At 47.1% G+C, this 19,966-nt stretch overlaps 1 protein-coding gene across 2 annotated transcripts in view; it reads right to left on the bottom strand.

Annotated features, from left to right (window-relative positions):
* Positions 1-2,771: 2,771 nt before the first annotated feature.
* The window catches only part of ushbp1 (Usher syndrome 1C binding protein 1), a 32,451-nt gene continuing 15,256 nt past the window's right edge, over positions 2,772-19,966 (bottom strand). Inside the window, exon 15 of one of the 2 annotated variants that reach the window (XM_029708125.1) lies at positions 2,772-3,051. The gene's annotated coding sequence lies outside the window, so the exon portion shown is untranslated. Of the gene's footprint in view, positions 3,052-16,582; positions 17,240-19,966 lie in introns of those variants that run through there. The other variant, XM_029708124.1, reaches the window with a different exon arrangement.

Raw genomic sequence — 19,966 nt, 5'->3', positions numbered from 1 at the left:
CGCAGATTGAATCTATAGGCAGACTGAATATAGGCTGACTGAATCTATAGACAAACTGAATCTAATGCGGACTGAATCTACAAACAGACTGAATTTAATGCAGACTGAATCTATAGGCAGACTGAATCTATAGGCAGACTGAATCTATAAGCAGATTGAATCTATAGGCAGACTGAATCTATAGGCAGACTGAATCTATAGGTAGACTGAATCTAACGCAGACTGAATCTATAGGCAGACTGAATCTATAAGCAGATTGAATCTATAGGCAGACTGAATCTAACGTAGACTGAATCTATAGGCAGACTGAATCTATAAGCAGATTGAATCTATAGGCAGACTGAATCTATAAGCAGATTGAATCTATAGGCAGACTGAATCTAACGCAGACTGAATCTATAGGCAGACTAAATCTAACGCAGACTGAATATATAGGCAGACTGAATCTATAAGCAGATTGAATCTATAGGCAGATTGAATCTATAGGCAGACTGAATCTATAGGCAGACTGAATCTAACGCAGACTGAATCTATAGGCAGACTGAATCTAACGCAGACTGAATCTATAGGCAGACTGAATCTATAGGCAGACTGAATCTATAGGCAGACTGAATCTAACGCAGACTAAATCTAACGCAGACTAAATCTATAAGCAGATTGAATCTATAGGCAGACTGAATCTAACGCAGACTGAATCTATAGGCAGACTGAATCTATAGGCAGACTAAATCTATAAGCAGATTGAATCTATAGGCAGACTGAATCTATAGGCAGACTGAATCTAACGCAGACTGAATCTATAGGCAGACTGAATCTATAGGCAGACTGAATCTAACGCAGACTGAATCTATAGGCAGACTAAATCTGTAGGCAGACTGAATCTATAGGCAGACTGAATCTAACGCAGACTGAATCTATAGGCAGACTGAATCTATAGGCAGACTGAATCTATAGGCAGACTGAATCTATAGGCTTGCTATTTAAAACACAGAAATGATAAACAGCTCCTTCTGGTCCTGCTAGTCTGGGAAAGTTCAAAGTGCAGTGACGTCCCCTTGCTCTGTCTGTTGTGAAGCAGCATCTGTTTCTTGTTCCTCTCTTGCTCCCATATATCTGTGGCTTCAATAGTTCAAACCACCAGAACAAACACAGTGAAAACACAGTTGAGAAAAGGAGGAAAAGAATCTCTCTACTATCCCTTAAACAGAATGCAAGTCTCCCCTCTTCTCTCTCTTTTTCTCTCTCTTTCTCTCCCTTGTTTTGTCAGTGCTTGTCCATCCAGCATTTGAGGCCTAAGTCTCTCTGCATTCCCTTAAGCACAGTCACAATCTCCTTCTTCCTCCTCTCCTCTGGCCCCGGCTTGAATAAATTAGGCAAACCAGCAGAGGAAAAACACGGTCACAGACGATAGCCAAAGCTAGCTGCTAAGGTGGAGCGCAGTCTAACAGCCTCTTCTGCTGGTCTTCTCTCTCTCTCTCTCTCTGTATGCCTCTCTCCCTCCCTCCTTTCGCCCAGTGAGTGAGTAGGGAGCATGTGTCTGTGTGCTCAAGCCCTCTGGTTGCCATGGCACTCATTGCCTTATAAGGCCATTGGAGTCAAAGAGCAGAGAGTGGGCTGTAGAGGGAGCTACACTGGAGGGCTCTCTCTCTCTCTCTGTCTCTCTCTCTCTCTCTCTCTCTCTCTCTCTCTCTCTCTGTCTCTCTCTCTGTCTCTCTCTCTCTCTCTCTCTCTCTCTCTCTCTCTCTCGCTGTCTCTCTCTCTCTCTCTCTCGCTCTCTGTCTCTCTCTCTGTCTCTCTCTCTCTCTCTGTCTCTCTTTCTCTCTCTGTCTCTCTATCTCTCTCTCTCTCTGTCTCTCTGTCTCTCTCTCTCTCTCTCTCTCTGTCTCTCTCTCTACACACACACAGAGAGAAAGAATGCCGCTGCCTGCTCGCCCCCGTCTCTAACTAAGCCCTGACCCCAGGCTGCCTCCCAGCACTAGGGGAGTTAACCCTGACAGTGCCAGCAAACAAAAGGGGGCCGCTGGCCAGCACACCAGGCGCATGACAGGGCTTTTTTTTTTTACTCGTTTCATGTTCTTCTCTCCAATACGCCCGGCTGACTTCCTCTGACTTTGTTGACCCCATAATAGCGAGGAAGAGGTTTGTTGTTATGGAGGAACTTGGTTAAAGGTCATACAGTCTATTCTGGAATCTTTGACAGACTTACTTTGACACTGTTTGGGTTGGAGTCTTGTAGGCAGGATATTTAAATAAAAAGGAATGCAAAGAAAGTGTTCATCGTAACATATGATTTAGTACATATTTATACAGTGAGTGGACAAAACATTAGGAACACCTGCTCTTTCCGTGATATAGACTGTTCAGGTGAAAGCTATGATCCCTTATTGATGTCACTTGTTAAAAACCACTTCAATCAGTGTAGATGAAAGGGAGGAGACGGGTTAAAGAAGGATTTTTAAGCCTTGAGACAATTGAGACATGGATTGTGTATGTGTGCCATTCAGAGGGTGAATGGGCAAGATAAAAGATTTAAGTGCCTTTGAACGGGATATGGTAGTAGGTGCCAGGCACACTGGTTTGACTGTGTCAAGAACTGCAACGCTGCTGGGGTTTTCATGCTCAACAGTTTCCCGTGTGTATCAAGAATGGTCCACCACCCAAAGGACATCCAGCCAACTTGACACAACTGTGGGAAGCATTGGAGTCAACATGGCCCAGCATCCCTGTGGAATGCTTTCAACACCTTGTAGAGTCCACGACCTGACGAATGAAGGCTGTTCTGAGGTCAAAAAGGGTTTGCAACTCAATATTAATCTTTTGTACACTCAGTACGTTATAATATATAATATGGTAAGGCTCAATATTGTCTGCATTGTTAACTTTCCATCCTAATCTAGCAACTATGGTTAAGAAATGTGTGGGTGTGTGCACGTGTGCGAGTGAGTGTGTGTGTGTTTATGTATTTGTGTGTGTGTGTGTGTGTGTGTGTGTGTGTGTGTGTTTTGTGTGTGTGTGCATGCCATGCCAACAGCATTGTCCTTTGAAGGTCTCCTGGAAAAGAGAGGAGAAAATAAACAGAGGGACCCTGCAGCCAAGGAGTCAGATAACAGCCTAACAACCTGCATGTTACAGAGGCAGCATTCAATAAACAGAGGGAACCTGCAGCCAAGGAGTCAGATAACAGCCTAATAACCTGCATGTTACATAGGCAGAGGAGCAGAGTAGAACAGAGAGGAGTAGAGTAGAGCAGAGAGGAGTAGATCAGAGTAGAGCAGAGAGGAGTAGAGTAGAGCAGAGAGGAGTAGAGTAGAGCAGAGTGGAGTAGATCAGAGTAGAGCAGAGAGGAGTAGAGTAGAGAGGAGTAGATCACAGTAGAGCAGAGTAGAGCAGAGAGGAGTAGAGTGGAAATGAGAAGAGTAGAGATGAGTAGAGTAGAGTAGAGATGAGTAGAGTAGAGATGAGCAGAGATGAGTAGAGATGAGTAGAGCAGAGATGAGTAGAGATGAGTAGAGCAGAGATCAGCAGAGCAGAGATGAGTAGAGCAGAGATGAGCAGAGTAGAGTAGAAATGAGCAGAGATGAGTAGAGATGAGTAGAGATGAGTAGAGCAGAGATGAGTAGAGATGAGTAGAGCAGAGATGAGCAGAGATGAGTAGAGCAGAGATGAGTAGAGATGAGCAAAGTAGAGTAGAGATGAGTAGATATGAGTAGAGATGAGTAGAGCAGAGATGAGTAGAGCAGAGATGAGTAGAGCAGAGATCAGCAGAGCAGAGATGAGCAGAGCAGAGATGAGCAGAGATGAGTAGAGATGAGTAGAGTAGAGTAGAGATGAGTAGATATGAGTAGAACAGAGATGAGCAGAGCAGAGATGAGTAGAGCAGAGATGAGTAGAGCAGAGATGAGCAGAGATGAGTAGAGATGAGTAGAGATGAGCAGAGTAGAGTAGAGATGAGCAGAGATGAGTAGAGATGAGTAGAGCAGAGATGAGTAGAGCAGAGATGAGCAGAGATGAGTAGAGATGAGTAGAGATGAGCAGAGTAGAGTAGAGTAGAGATGAGCAGAGATGAGTAGAGCAGAGATGAGTAGAGATGAGTAGAGATGAGTAGAGATGAGTAGAGCAGAGATGAGTAGAGATGAGCAGAGATGAGTAGAGATGAGTAGAGATGAGTTGAGCAGAGATGAGTAGAGATGAGTAGAGCAGAGATGAGTAGAGATGAGCAGAGATGAGTAGAGCAGAGATGAGTAGAGATGAGTAGAGCAGAGATGAGTAGAGATGAGCAGAGATGAGTAGAGCAGAGATGAGTAGAGATGAGCAGAGATGAGTAGAGCAGAGATGAGTAGAGCAGAGATGAGTAGAGCAGAGATGAGCAGAGATGAGTAGAGATGAGTAGAGATGAGCAGAGTAGAGTAGAGTAGAGATGAGCAGAGATGAGTAGAGATGAGTAGAGCAGAGATGAGTAGAGCAGAGATGAGCAGAGATGAGTAGAGATGAGTAGAGATGAGCAGAGTAGAGTAGAGTAGAGATGAGCAGAGATGAGCAGAGATGAGTAGAGCAGAGATGAGTAGAGATGAGTAGAGATGAGTAGAGATGAGTAGAGCAGAGATGAGTAGAGATGAGTAGAGCAGAGATGAGTAGAGATGAGCAGAGATGAGTAGAGCAGAGATGAGTAGAGATGAGCAGAGATGAGTAGAGATGAGTAGAGATGAGTTGAGCAGAGATGAGTAGAGCAGAGTAGAGTAGAGTAGAGATGAGTAGAGCAGAGATGAGTAGAGATGAGTAGAGCAGAGATGAGTAGAGATGAGCAGAGATGAGTAGAGCAGAGATGAGTAGAGATGAGTAGAGCAGAGATGAGTAGAGATGAGCAGAGATGAGTAGAGCAGAGATGAGTAGAGATGAGCAGAGATGAGTAGAGCAGAGATGAGTAGAGATGAGTAGAGCAGAGATGAGTAGAGATGAGTAGAGATGAGTAGAGCAGAGATGAGTAGAGATGAGTAGAGATGAGCAGAGTAGAGTAGAGTAGAGATGAGTAGAGATGAGTAGAGCAGAGATGAGTAGAGATGAGCACAGATGAGCAGAGCATAGATGAGTAGAGTAGAGTAGAGCAGAGTAGAGCAGAGATGAGTAGAGTAGAGCAGAGCAGAGATGAGTAGAGATGAATAGAGCAGAGATGAGTAGAGATGAGTAGAGATGAGCAGAGTAGAGTAGAGATGAGCAGAGATGAGCAGAGATGAGCAGAGATGAGTAGAGTAGAGCAGAGATGAGTAGAGATGAGATGAGCAGAGATGAGATGAGTAGAGTAGAAATGAGAGGAGTAGATCAGAGTAGAGCAGAGAGGAGTAGAGATGAGTAGAGATGAGTAGAGCAGAGATGAGTAGAGCAGAGATGAGCAGAGATGAGTAGAGATGAGTAGAGCAGAGATGAGTAGAGCAGAGATGAGTAGAGCAGAGATGAGATGAGATGAGTAGAGCAGAGATGAGTAGAGCAGAGATGAGTAGAGCAGAGATGAGTAGAGATGAGTAGAGTAGAGATGAGTAGAGCAGAGATGAGTAGAGATGAGCAGAGATGAGTAGAGATGAGTAGAGTAGAGATGAGTAGAGCAGAGATGAGTAGAGATGAGATGAGTAGAGCAGAGATGAGTAGAGATGAGCAGAGATGATTAGAGATGAGTAGAGCAGAGATGAGTAGAGCAGAGATGAGTAGAGATGAGTAGAGATGAGTAGAGATGAGTAGAGCAGAGATGAGTAGAGCAGAGATGAGTAGAGATGAGTAGAGTAGAGATGAGTAGAGTAGAGATGAGTAGAGCAGAGATGAGTAGAGATGAGTAGAGTAGAGATGAGTAGAGTAGAGATGAGTAGAGCAGAGATGAGTAGAGCAGAGATGAGTAGAGCAGAGATGAGTAGAGATGAGTAGAGTAGAGATGAGTAGAGATGAGAGGAGTAGATCAGAGTAGAGCAGAGAGGAGTAGAGCAGAGAGGAGTAGAGATGAGTAGAGCAGAGATGAGTAGAGATGAGATGAGTGGAGATGAGTAGAGATGAGTAGAGCAGAGATGAGTAGAGCAGAGATGAGCAGAGCAGAGATGAGCAGAGAGGAAGGAGTAGAGATGAGTAGAGATGAGTAGAGATGAGTAGAGCAGAGATGAGTAGAGATGAGTAGAGATGAGTAGAGCAGAGATGAGTAGAGCAGAGATGAGCAGAGCAGAGATGAGCAGAGAGGAAGGAGTAGAGATGAGTAGAGATGAGTAGAGATGAGTAGAGCAGAGATGAGTAGAGCAGAGATGAGCAGAGCAGAGATGAGCAGAGAGGAAGGAGTAGAGATGAGTAGAGTAGAGATGAGAGGAGTAGAGATGAGTAGAGCAGAGAGGAGTAGTTCAGAGTAGAGTAGAGATGAGTAGATCAGAGAGGAGTAGATCAGAGTGGAGTACATCAGAGTAGAGCAGAGAGGAGTAGATCAGAGTAGATCAGAGTAGAGCAGAGAGGAGTAGAGTAGAGCAGAGAGGAGTAGACAGCCACCCTAAATCAAAAATAGGTTTTGTGTGACTGTCTGAGGGTGGAGTATGTGGTTGTGTATTGACCACTTTTTGCAAGAGAATGTGTGCATGTGCTTGTGCATTCATGTGTGCGACTCTCTGTGTGTGTCCCTTGCTCTTTGAACTGCAGGTCGGGAATGCATCTGTTTTCTGCATGGAGTCTGCTGAGGCAGGGTCTGTACATTCTCAACACATACAGAAGCCCATAGCAGAGTAGAACAGAGAGGAGCAGAGTAGAACAGAGAGGAGCAGAGTAGAACAGAGAGGAGCAGACACACACACCTCTATATCTCTATACCTCTTTACCTCTGTACCTCTATAGATCTATACCTCTATAGATCTATACCTCTATAGATCTATACCTCTTTACCTCTATACCTCTTGCTCTATAGCTCTATACCTCTATACCTCTATAGATACCTCTATACCTCTATACCTCTATAGATACCTCTATACCTCTATAGATACCTCTATAGATACCTCTATAGATACCTCTATAGATATACCTCTATACCTCCATACCTCTATACCTCCATACCTCTATAGACACCTCTATACCTCTATAGATACCTCTATACCTCTATAGATACCTCTATACCTCTATACCTCTATACCTCTATACCTCTAGCTCTATACCTCTATACCTCTATAGCTCTATACCTCTATAGATACATCATTACCTCTATACCTCTATAGATACCTCTATAGATACCTCTATACCTCTAGCTCTATACCTCTATACCTCTATACCTCTATAGCTCTATAGCTCTATAGATACCTCTATACCTCTATATATACCTCTATACCTCTACATTTACATTTACATTTAAGTCATTTAGCAGATGCTCTTATCCAGAGCGACTTACAAATTGGTGCATTCACCTTATGATATCCAGTGGAACAACCACTTTACAATAGTGCATCTAAGTCTTTAGGGGGGGGGGGAGAGAAGGATTACTTTATCCTATCCTAGGTATTCCATAAAGAGGTGGGGTTTCAGGTGTCTCCGGAAGGTGGTGATTGACTCCACTGTCCTGGCGTCGTGAGGGAGCTTGTTCCACCATAGGGGTGCCAGAGCAGCGAACAGTTTTGACTGGGCTGAGCAGGAACCGTGCTTCCTCAGAGGTAGGGGGGCCAGCAGGCCAGAGGTGGATGAGCGCAGTGCCCTCGTTTGGGTGTAGGGACTGATCAGAGCCTGAAGGTACGGAGGTGCCGTTCCACTCACGGCTCCGTAGGCAAGCACCATGGTCTTGTAGCGGATGCGAGCTTCAACTGGAAGCCAGTGGAGTGTGCGGAGGAGCGGGGTGACGTGAGAGAACTTGGGAAGGTTGAACACCAGACGGGCTGCGGCGTTCTGGATGAGTTGTAGGGGTTTAATGGCACAGGCAGGGAGCCCAGCCAACAGCGAGTTGCAGTAATCCAGACGGGAGATGACAAGTGCCTGGATTAGGACCTGCGCCGCTTCCTGTGTGAGGCAGGCTCGTACTCTCCGAATGTTGGAGAGCATGAACCTACAGGATCGGGTCACCGCCTTGATGTTAGTGGAGAACGACAGGGTGTTGTCCAGGGTCACGCCAAGGTTCTTAGCACTCTGGGAGGAGGACACAATGGAGTATACCTCTATATATACCTCTATACCTCTACCTCTATACCTCTATACCTCTACACCTCTATACCTCTATACCTCTTGTGGCAAAGAAGGGGGTCGAGTGATAAATGGCAGATATGTGAGGGCAGAACTAATAAACGGGCTCTGCCCGATCACTAAAATGGCCACCCCGATCAGAACTACATATCACAAAATGGCCGACTGCCAAAACTACAATTCCCAGAAGCAAGGGGAACCCTTAGAAGGTGGAGCCGACCCACAGATAAAAGGTCAAGAAAAACCAGGAAGAGAGAGAGAGGGTGGGAAGGATCTATGAACCATAGAGAAAGAGACAATCTACATTGGCTGGATTTACCGTGTACGAGCTGGACTGTTTTGGACTTACCTGTTGGCGTTTAGACCTGGACCTACCGAGAACCAGATTTGTGTACCGAACCCTGCTATCCTTGACCTTACCTGTGGCCTGGGTGGACCAGGACAGCGAAACAAACACACAGGTACTGTCATGTTCGAAAGAACTTTCATTCTGGGCTGACTTTGGTGACAGTTTCCCACTTAATTTGTGACAAACGCTCCTAACTTTGAAGAGGTTTGCCACACGTGGTGGAGAATGTGGGCAGTAGATTAACCATACCGCTGGTTAGGTAGAAGAAAAAAAAGAAAAAAAAAAGTTTAGTTAGCACTCCAAAGGGGAGTCAGGTTTTTTTTTTTTTTGGCTTTGTTTGGTTAGGACAGTTTTTTCAGGAAAATGAGTATGGAGGGAGCCATACAGGCCCTGTTATAAGCGGCGGCCGCCCAACAAGAGGCAACTAGAGCTCAACAAATAGCTCATCAGGATGCAATGCGAATGTATCAGGACACGTTACAGGTCCAGCACCGCACCAACCAGCTGCTCAGAGAAGAGCAAGAGAGAAACACCCGGGAGTTAAGAGAAGGCCTAAAGGGGCTAGCGGACCAAATTGGGGCTCAGTTACCAGCTGTAAATACCCAAAGGTGGGCCAATCATTTTCTTCAAAAAATGACAGCGCAGGATGATGTGGAAGCATATCTTACCACCTTCGAAAGGACGGCAGAGAGGGTGAAGTGGCCGAAAGAAGAATGGTCAGGGATTTCTGGCACCATACCGGGCAGGGGACGCTCAAAAAGAATATTTTGACCTGGAGTTGAAGGATGCACAGGATTACGATAAACTAAAGGGAGAGATTCTGACTAGACTGGGAGTGACCGATACCGTGAGGGCACACCGCTTCCACCAGTGGTCCTACAGACAGGGACAACCCCCCCCCCCCCCCCCCCCGAACACAGATGTTCGACTTGATTCACCTGGCATGGAAATGGTTGCGACCGAAGACCCGTTCGTCCGCCGAGGTCGTCGAGACCATCGTACTCAACCAGTTTCAGCGAGGTCTACCCCAAGAAGTGCGACGATGGGTTGGCCAGAACGATGTACTTTCCACCGACCATCTCGTGGGCCTGGTTGAACGGTATTGTACGGCAGGAACAGCTGAGCAGGCGCAGGAGGAAAGATTCCCATTCCCCAGGCCTGGGCGAACCAGCGGACAGGGTAAGACTGTCCCAACAGGTGGAGGGGGAGGAGAGCAGCGTGGGGCCATGAGGAAAGAATCAGAATCGGGCCGAGACACTAAGGGAAAAACCGGAAACCGGGACTGGGGGTCGAGGAGGTCTCCCCCCCGAAACACTATTATCTGTTACAATTGTAATCGACCGGGACATATTACAGCCTACTGCCCTATTAAAGAAGAGCCAATGCAATGTAACCTCAGTGAAAAAGATGAGATATGGTTTGCATGTCCCATGGTAACCACTGTACTTGAAAGATCAAGAAACAAACATATGTGCAGGGTGAAGGTTGAAGGGAAAGAGGTTGAAGCACTACTGGATTCCGGCAGTATGCTAACCCTGGTCGTTGCAAACCTAGTGCCGACGCTTAAACTGGATACAAGTCAGGATATCAGTGTTACGTGCATTCATGGGGATACCCGTCTGTACCCCACAGCATTAGTGAGCATACAAACAGAGGACGGTCTGCTGGATTATGAGGTCGGCGTGGTCCCAAAGATGCCATATGATGTAATATTGGGTAGATACTTTCCTAACTTTGCGAAGTTAGGCCAAAAGAACGGCATATTTGAGAAGCCAACAACACTGACCAAGCAGGAAGAAGCATGGGGCCTTCAACCAAGGCCAAGAAAAGAGGTCTCCCAGGGGCCAACCTCACAGGTACTAGTAGGGGAGGATGAGGATGAAGTGGCAAACCTCGTTGATAATGAACAGCCCAGTACTAGTGGGGCTGGGGTCGATCTGAATCCAGAGGACGACTATCTAGAACCAGCAGATCTGGCAGGGTCCATGACTAATTTCGGGACGGCCCAACACCAGGATCCAACCCTGCAGCAAGCCAGAGCAGACGTGCAGGTCGTAGATGGTACTCCCATAAATGATAGGATGATGCCTAATAGTTTTCCCCACTTCATCATGAAAAATGGTTTGGTGTACAGAGTCTCAAAAATAGGGGTTGATGTGGTGGAACAGTTGTTGGTCCCCACCCGGTACAGGAAGACATTACTGGATCTAGCTCATGGGCACATTCTGGGTGGACACCTTGGTATCGATAAAACCCGAGACCGGATTGTAAGGAGATTTTACTGGCCAGGAATTCAGGCTGAAGTGGCTCGGCATTGTGGAGAGTGCCCGGAGTGCCAGGTAACAGCTCCCCGACCAGCGTTTAGAAGCCCGTTAGTGCCACTCCCCATAATCGAAACGCCATTTGAGAGGATAGCGATGGATATAGTGGGCCCACTACCCAAATCTGCCAGAGGGCACCAATACACTCTGATCATTCTAGATTATGCCACTCGCTACCCAGAAGCCATTCCCCTTCGGACAATGGCTTCCAAAAATATCGCCAAGGAACTAGTGCTATTGTTCACCAGGGTCGGGGTCCCAAAGGAGATCCTTACTGACCAGGGGACCCCCTTTATGTCCCGCCTTATGGCGGACCTTTGTAAATTGTGGCAGGTGAAACAGTTGAGGACATCGGTTTACTATCCACAGACGGGCGGGCTGGTTGAGAGATTCAACCGGACCCTGAAGTCAATGCTCAGGAAGGTAATCGACAAGGATGGGAAAAACTGGAATTGCATGTTGCCATATCTGATGTTTGCCATTAGAGAGGTTCCTCAAGCCTCGCTGGGGTTTTCTCCCTTCGAGCTGGTATATGGGAGGCACCCCCGGGGAATCTTAGACATCGCCCGGGAAACCTGGGAACACCAATCCACCCCGTATACTAGTGTCATAGAGCACGTCACGGCAATGCAAAACAGGATAGCCACAGTCATGCCCATCGTCAGAGAGCACATGAGACAAGCACAAGAGCACCAGCGGCACACTTATAACCGGCAGGCTACCCTGAGGGAATTTCAACCGGGAGATAAGGTGTTAGTGCTGATCCCCACGGTAGAGTGCAAATTACTAGCCACATGGAAAGGACCATATGAAGTACTGGAGAGAATAGAAGTTAATTATCGGATCCGACAGCCAGGTCGACGGCCCCAGGAACAGATATATCACATAAACCTGTTAAAAGCATGGAGAGAGAGAAACACTAATGGTCACGTACCCCACACACACTCAGGAGACAGCCAAAGTAAATATTTCACCTACTTTGTCCCCAGCACAAGTACAGGAAGTAAAGACCCTGATCCAGAAAAACAGAGATGTGTTTTCAGAGGTACCTGGCCGAACTGAGGTTACAGCACATGATATCGTTTCCCTACCAGGGAGAAAAGTGAGCATGAGGCCATATCGGGTACCCGAGACTCGACAGGCAGCGATTAGAGCAGAGACGCAGAAAATGTTGACAGCTGGAGTGATCGAAGAGTCACATAGTGAGTGGTCTAGCCCAATTGTGATGGTCTCCAAGCCCGATGGGTCTTTGCGGTTCTGTAATGACTTTCGGAAGGTAAATGAAATCTCCAAGTTTGATGCCTACCCCATGCCCAGAGTAGACGAACTACTGGAGAAAATTGGTAAAGCTCGGTACATTACGACCCTGGACCTGACAAAAGGGTACTGGCAAATTCCTCTGACCCCCAGGGCCAAAGAAAAGACAGCCTTTGCAACCCCTGACGGTTTGTTTCAATACACTGTCATGCCATTCGGCCTACACGGGGCCCCAGCCACCTTTCAACGGCTCATGGACAAGGTCCTAAAACCGAGGAGGAAACGGAGTATCTGGGATACACAGTGGGAAGAGGATTAATCAAACCCCAACGTAAGAAGGTGGAGGCAATTAGAGAATGGCCGAAACCAGTAAATAAGAAGCAGGTTCGAGCCTTCCTAGGGCTGACCGGGTACTACCGGAAGTTCATCCCAAGTTATGCCACAGTGGCCGCCCCACTCACCGACATGACTAGAGCCAGAGGGCCAAACATGGTCAAGTGGGATGAAAGGGCCACCAAAGCATTTAGGAAATTCCAGGAGGCCCTTTGCTGTAATCCAGTGCTGGTGGTACCAGACTTTGAGAGAGAGTTTGTGGTTCAGACGGATGCCTCAGAGGTCGGCTTGGGAGCAGTGCTGTCCCAAGAGGTAGAAGGGGTGGAACACCCCATCCTGTTTTTAAGCAGGAAGCTGGAACCACGGGAAACCAACTACTCAGTTGTTGAGAAAGAGGCGCTGGCAGTAAAGTGGGCTCTGGAAAGCCTGAAATACTACCTGCTGGGGCGCCACTTCACCCTCATCAGTGACCATGCACCACTCACCTGGATGCATAGGGCTAAAGAGAAGAACGCTCGGGTGATGCGGTGGTTTTTGAGTCTCCAACCGTTTCACTTTGACTTGAAACACAGAGCAGGAAAGGAAATGGGAAATGTGGATGGGATATCCCGCATGCACGCATATTTTGCTGCGGTAGCCCGACCTAGGGGGTCGGATCTAGGGGGGGAGATGTGTGGCAAAGAAGGGGGTCGAGTGATAAATGGCAGATATGTGAGGGCAGAACTAATAAACTAAAATGGCCACCCCGATCAGAACTACAGATCACAAAATGGCCGACTGCCAAAACTACAATTCCCAGAAGCAAGGGGAACTTTCATTCTGGGCTGACTTAGGTGATAGTTTCCCACTTAATTTGTGACAAACGCTCCTAACTTTGAAGAGGTTTGCCACACTCTATAGATACCTCTATACCTCTATAGCTAACAAGATAATAGCTAACAGGTTGACACATGCTGGCAGTCACTGGCTGATGTTCATAGCCTTACTAGTGATTCCTTCTCCTGACCCACCTGGCCCGTGTCTCTGTTCTACCACTCTCTCACCCACCCAGGGCCTGTGTCTCTGTTCTACCACTCTCTCACCCACCCAGGGCCTGTCTCTGTTCTACCACTCTCTCACCCACCCAGGGCCCGTGTCTCTGTTCTACCACTCTCTCACCCACCCAGGGCCTGTCTCTGTTCTACCACTCTCTCACCCACCCAGGGCCTGTCTCTGTTCTACCACTCTCTCACCCACCCAGGGCCTGTGTCTCTGTTCTACCACTCTCTCACCCACCCAGGGCCTGTGTCTCTGTTCTACCACTCTCTCACCCACCCAGGGCCTGTGTCTCTATTCTACCACTCTCTCACCCACCCAGGGCCTCTCTGTTCTACCACTCTCTCACCCACCCAGGGCCTGTCTCTGTTCTACCACTCTCTCACCCACCCAGGGCCTGTGTCTCTGTTCTACCACTCTCTCACCCACCCAGGGCCCGTCTCTGTTCTACCACTCTCTCACCCACCCAGGGCCCGTCTCTGTTCTACCACTCTCTCACCCACCCAGGGCCTGTCTCTGTTCTACCACTCTCTCACCCACCCAGGGCCTGTGTCTCTGTTCTACCACTCTCTCACCCACCCAGGGCCCGTCTCTGTTCTACCACTCTCTCACCCACCCAGGGCCCGTCTCTGTTCTACCACTCTCTCACCCACCCAGGGCCTGTCTCTGTTCTACCACTCTCTCACCCACCCAGGGCCTGTGTCTCTGTTCTACCACTCTCTCACCCACCCAGGGCCTGTGTCTCTCTGTTCTACCACTCTCTCACCCACCCACCCAGGGCCTGTGTCTCTCTTCTACCGCTCTCTCACCCACCCAGGGCCTGTCTCTGTTCTACCACTCTCTCACCCACCCAGGGCCTGTGTCTCTGTTCTACCACTCTCTCACCCACCCAGGGCCTGTCTCTGTTCTACCACTCTCTCACCCACCCAGGGCCTGTCAGTTTTGACATCACTGGAAACAGAGAGTGAATTGATGTCTTAATCTAATGAACTGTCAAGGTTACCACATAAACCTACTCACTTTTGTTTCCTTCTTCAATCTTGTCTAAAACTTCCATTAAAACTTAAAGCATGCTGCACCTAAAATAGACAGAAAAGGTCCAAACTAAATGAAGCATACCTCAGTGTTTGTCCCAGGTCTGGTATCATGACCATGCTACTGAATGTGCTGCGGGTGTGAAGGAATTTGGCCAGCGGGTTTAAAGTTTAACCCTGTTTGTGGACTGACTCTCTGGCTGACTCCCAGCATGCTCACCCATTAGTTCCACTAACCTTTGGCCTACAAGTAATTATCTTTCGCTCGCTCGCTCTCTCTCTCTCTCTCGCTCTAATTCTGTATTCCATCATGATCTATTTCTATTCTTCTCTTTCCTGATCTCCTCTCCTTCTCTCCTTTCCTGCTCTCCTCTCCACAGATCCTTTGACCTCTGTAGAACCTCCTCCGTACTCCTCTAAACAGGGCAGTGGAACCTGCTTCAGAACATCATCCACCCCGCGACCGGGAGACCCATTGGGCAGCACACAATTGGCCCCGCGTCGTCCGGGTTAGGGGAGGGTTTTGCCGGCAGGGATGTTCTTGTCCCATCGCGCATTAGCGACTCCTGTGGCAGGCCAGGCGCAGTGCACGCTGACACGGTCACCAGGTGTACGGTGTTTCCTCCGACACGTTGGTGCAGCTGGCTTCCGGGTTAAGTGGGCATTGTGTCAAGAAGCAGTGCGGCTTGGTTGGGTTGTGTTTCAGAGGACGCATGGCTCTCGACCTTCACCTCTCCCGAGTCTGTACGGGAGTTGCAGCGATGAGACAACACTGTAACTACCAATTGGAAACCACGGAATTGGGGAGAAAAAAGGGTGTAAAAAAAAAAAATAGAATAAAAAAATGAATAACTAAAAGAAGTCAAACATTACTAGTGTGTTTCCAATCAACTAAATATTTTGTTCAACAAATAAGAAATTAAACTGATCTACATACAGTTATATATTTGTTAAAAATATTTTAACACATTAAATAGCGTCATAACAGAAGACTGCTCTCTGCAGATAAGTAAACACACGTCCCAACACGTTATTTAAAATAACATTGAATCATCATCTTCTAACAAGCTTTACGTTTTAAGACTAAGCATTACCCATAACACCCTGAGGCAGACACAACAGTTTGGACATCGGTGTCCATCTCCATTTCTTCTCTCCTGTTAAATCTCCATTTCCAATCTGTTGTTCAGTAGTTACTGTGGATGGATGGAGCGGAAGGCAAGACGGTGGAGAACGGGTTAGCTGATGCCAGGCAGACAGAGGCCCTGGCTAATGGGTCTAAGACATCTCAGAGTTAAACTAACTGGATTATCTGCCAGCCCAGAAGACAGGAACCACTCCCCTCCATGGCCTTCACCTCTCCAGACCTTAGTCCCATAATCCACCTCTTTACAGAGAGGCTGAAGCGCTAAATGACCTTAATTAGGTTGGTTGCTCTCCGTGATGGCCTTATCTGGGACCCGACATGATCAGGGCTTAGGTTCCATCCCAAATGGCACCCTATTCCCTATATAGTGCACCACTTAGTGCCATAGGGATCTTGTCAAAAGTAGTGCACTATATAGGGAATAGAGTGCCATTAGGGACAAACATTTGGTTATAAAGCCCTTTAGGTCATTGAATGTAGGCTAAATCCTACTACACCCTACAAAAGCAACTTGTTGTTGTAGGCTGCCCTGGTTCCAGTCCTGTGTGTCTGATAAGGAAGTGGCGAGACCCATTTGTGACTATTATAACGGTCGGCCATTGTGTTTCTGAACAGACGCGTGTGTGTGATTGTGTTGTGGAGTTGCCTGGGTCACCCTATCTGTCTGGGCTCAGTGATGACGGGATCATTTGGCTGCTGGCGATGTGGATTGTCGGGCGTCATTACACGCGTGGGCGAGAGCACAAAGCAGATGTGATAGGTCATTTTAAATCGACGTCAGAGAAAATCTCTGACCCCTCTATAGTGCTCTGCCCTGGCAGGCTGTGTCATCATATCACTAGTCAGTAACGTTACAGGGGGAGAACAGAGAGGGTGCAGGGAGAGAGAGAAAGAGGGATAGCCTCTGAAAGAAAGGAGCAGGGAACAGCCGGTGATCTCTTTATACGGCTTAGCAGGACAATTTATTTAAATGAGATACGGATGCAGAGAGTAAATGAGGTGACCTTCAACCCTAGGGTTATTGCCCTCTGTGTGTGTGATTGACAGCCTCTGTCATTGTGTAATAATGTTCCCAGGCATCTACAGATCCCCTTTTTCCCTATCCTCAATCTGTTCACAGATCATTTTTGTACATGGCGGTGGTGTGGAACATTTTTGATATATCCCTTATGCAAAGCAAACACACTTCATATCCACATTTCCATCATTACACCAGGATTATATTAAACTTGTACTTTTTCAAATAGATTCAATATGTCTTTCAGTAGCATGATTTCATTCCAAACCAAGGAGATAAGATCATTCAATAATTCAACAGTCATTTTGAAACACATTCCAGTTCATGAAAATACATGATCATCAGCTGGACCCTATCATACAGCAGCTGAATCCTGAGACTGTAGAGGAATCACACATTACTATAATGACAAGCCCAAGGGTTCTTTCCACATGATGTTTACTGTAACAACGCTATAGGTATGGGTGAGTGCATCAATATCTCCTTCTCTTTTCCCCTTCTCTTTTCCCCTTCTCGTGACATCTTTTGCCAGGAAAGCGGAGTCAACCAGAGGTTAGAACCTGGATTGAGACCCTTTGATGAGCAGGAGGCAAACGCACAGCAGTGAGAACGAGAGAGAGAGAGAGAAAGTAACAGAGAGAGAGAGAGGGAGACAGAGACAGAGAGAGGGCGAGGGAGAGAGAGAGAGAGAGAGAGGGAGAGAGAGAGAGGGTGGAGAGAGAGAGGGTGGAGAAAGAGAGAGTGAGAGGTGAGAGGGGAGAGAGAGAGAGGTGAGAGGGGAGAGAGAGAGAGAGAGAGAGAGGTGAGAGGGGAGAGGGAGACAGAGAGGGAGAGAGAGAGCGACAGAGACACAGAGAGAGAGAGAGAGAGAGAGAACAAAATGGAATGATAATCATATACTATGTTCTAATAGCAGCTATTATAACAATGGTCATTAAGATCCAGGGAGACCCAAGGAGACCCAAGGAGACCCAGGGAGACCCAGGGAGACCCAGGGAGAGGGGTACAGGGCAGCAGACCCACCCTAATGACCCCTGCTGCCATAGAGGGCAGGCTCAGGCAAGAGTCAGGGTAGCAGGGGCTCACCTCCTAGTCTGGCCGCCTGAACCCTCCATTCAGAGGTTGACACAACAGCCAGGCACCGCTGTGACCCGGTGGGTGTGACACTCAACCTTTGCCTTAACCTCCTGACCGCTGGTCACAGCTGCAGCTGGCCGGCCGCCTCAGACAGGGCAGAGGGGGAGAGAGAGAGATGAATGAAGAGAGGGCGGGAGAGAGAGATGGGGAGAGGAGAGAAGGAGAGAGTGAATGAGATGGAGGGGGGCAAGAAGATGGAGAAAGATGAAGAGAGGGAAAAGGAGAGAGAGAGAGGGAAAATGATAGAGGGCATGAGAGAAAGAAAGAAGAGGGAAGAGAGAGAGAAAGATTGTGAAAAAGCACCAAAAACAAGACAAGCGGTGAGCGTGGACACATCAGACCTGATCACTTCTCCACTGTCAGATCAGAGGAGCAGGTCCAGGATTCATAGAGTCAGGCTGTGTGGGAAAATAACCCATGACCTCAGGGTCAAATCCTAACCAGGCTCAGAGCTGCTGCTTACAGCTCTCTGGATCTGAGCATGTGGATAATTCTGCCATTTTCTTGAATGAAGATAGCACACCATCGTCTCTCTATGGCCAGAATTGAGGCAGGGCTGGCAAGAGGAGTTGCCTCTAACCACAGATCAAGGATCAGATTATTTGATCATCAGTCCAATCCTTACTTGGCCTCGTACTACCATCCTGATTTCGCAAGCTTAGTAAAGTAGATTAGTAAAGTAGCTTAGTAAAGTAGCTGTATTTATTTCACCTTTATTTAACCAGGTAGGCCAGTTGAGAACAAGTTCTCATTTGCAACTGCGACCTGAAGTAAAGTAGCTGTAGTAAAGTAGCTGTAGTAAAGTAGATGTAGTAAAGTAGCTGTAGTAAATGTAGTAAAGTAGATGTAGTAAAGTAGCTGTAGTAAAGAAGCTGTAGTAAAGTAGTTGTAGTAAAGTAGCTGTAGTAAAGTAGTTGTAGTAAAGTAGCTGTAGTAAAGTAGCTGTAGTAAAGTAGCAGTAGTAAAGTAGTTGTAGTAAAGTAGCTGTAGTAATGTACAGTTGAAGTCAGAAGTTTATATACACTCAGGTTGGCGTCATTAAAACTAGTTTTTTAACCACTCCACAAATTTCTTGTAAACAAACTATAGTTTTGGCAAGTCGGTTAGGACATCTACTTCGTGCATGACACAAGTAATTTTTCCATCAATTGTTTACAGACAGATTATTTCACTTATAATTCACTGGATCACAATTCCAGTGGGTCAGAAGTTTACATACACTAAGTTGACTGTGCTTTTAAACAGCTTGGAAAATTCCAGAGAATGATGTCATGGCTTTAGAAGCTTCTGATAGGCTAATTGACATAATTTCAGTCAATTGGATGTGTACCTGTGGATGTATTTCAAGGCCTACCTTCAAACTCAGTGCCACTTTGCTTGACATCACTGGAAAATCAAAAGAAATCAGCCAAGACCTCAGAAAAACAATTGTAGCCCTCCACAAGTCTGGTTCATCCTTGGGAGAAATTTCCAAATGCCTGAAGGTACCACATTCATCTGTACAAACAATAGTACGCAAGTATAAACACCATGGGACCACGCAGCCGTCATACCGCTCAGGAAGGAGACGTGTTCTGTCTCCTAGAGATGAACGTACTTTGGTATGAAAAGTGCAAATCAATCCCAGAACAACAGCAAAGGACCTTGTGAAGATGCTGGAGGAAACGAGTGCAAAAGTATCTATATCCACAGTAAAACGAGTCCTATATCGACATAACCTGAAAGGCCGCTCAGCAAGGAAGAAGCCACTGCTCCAAAACCGCCATAAAAAAGCCAGACTACGGTTTGCAACTGCACATGGGGACAAAGATCATACTTTTTGGAGAAATGTCCTCTGGTTTGATGAAACAAAAATAGAACTGTTTGGCCATAATGACCATTGTTATGTTTGGAGGAAAAAGGGGGAGGCTTGCAAGCCGAAGAACACCATCCCAACCGTGAAGCATGGGGGTGGCAGCATCATGTTGTGGGGGTGCTTTGCTGCAGGAGGGACTGGTGCACTTCACAAAATAGATGGCATCATGAGGAGAGAAAATGATGTGGATATATTGAAGCAACATCTCAAGACATCAGTCAGGAAGTTAAAAGTTGGTCGCAAATGGGTCTTCCAAATGGACAATGACCCCAAGCATACTTCCAAAGTTGTGGCAAAATGGCTTAAGG

The sequence above is a fragment of the Salmo trutta genome, chromosome 22, assembly GCF_901001165.1.
Source record: "Salmo trutta chromosome 22, fSalTru1.1, whole genome shotgun sequence".
In the NCBI taxonomy this organism is placed as follows: Eukaryota; Metazoa; Chordata; class Actinopteri; order Salmoniformes; family Salmonidae; genus Salmo; species Salmo trutta.
This window is presented reverse-complemented; position numbering and strand designations above follow the sequence as displayed.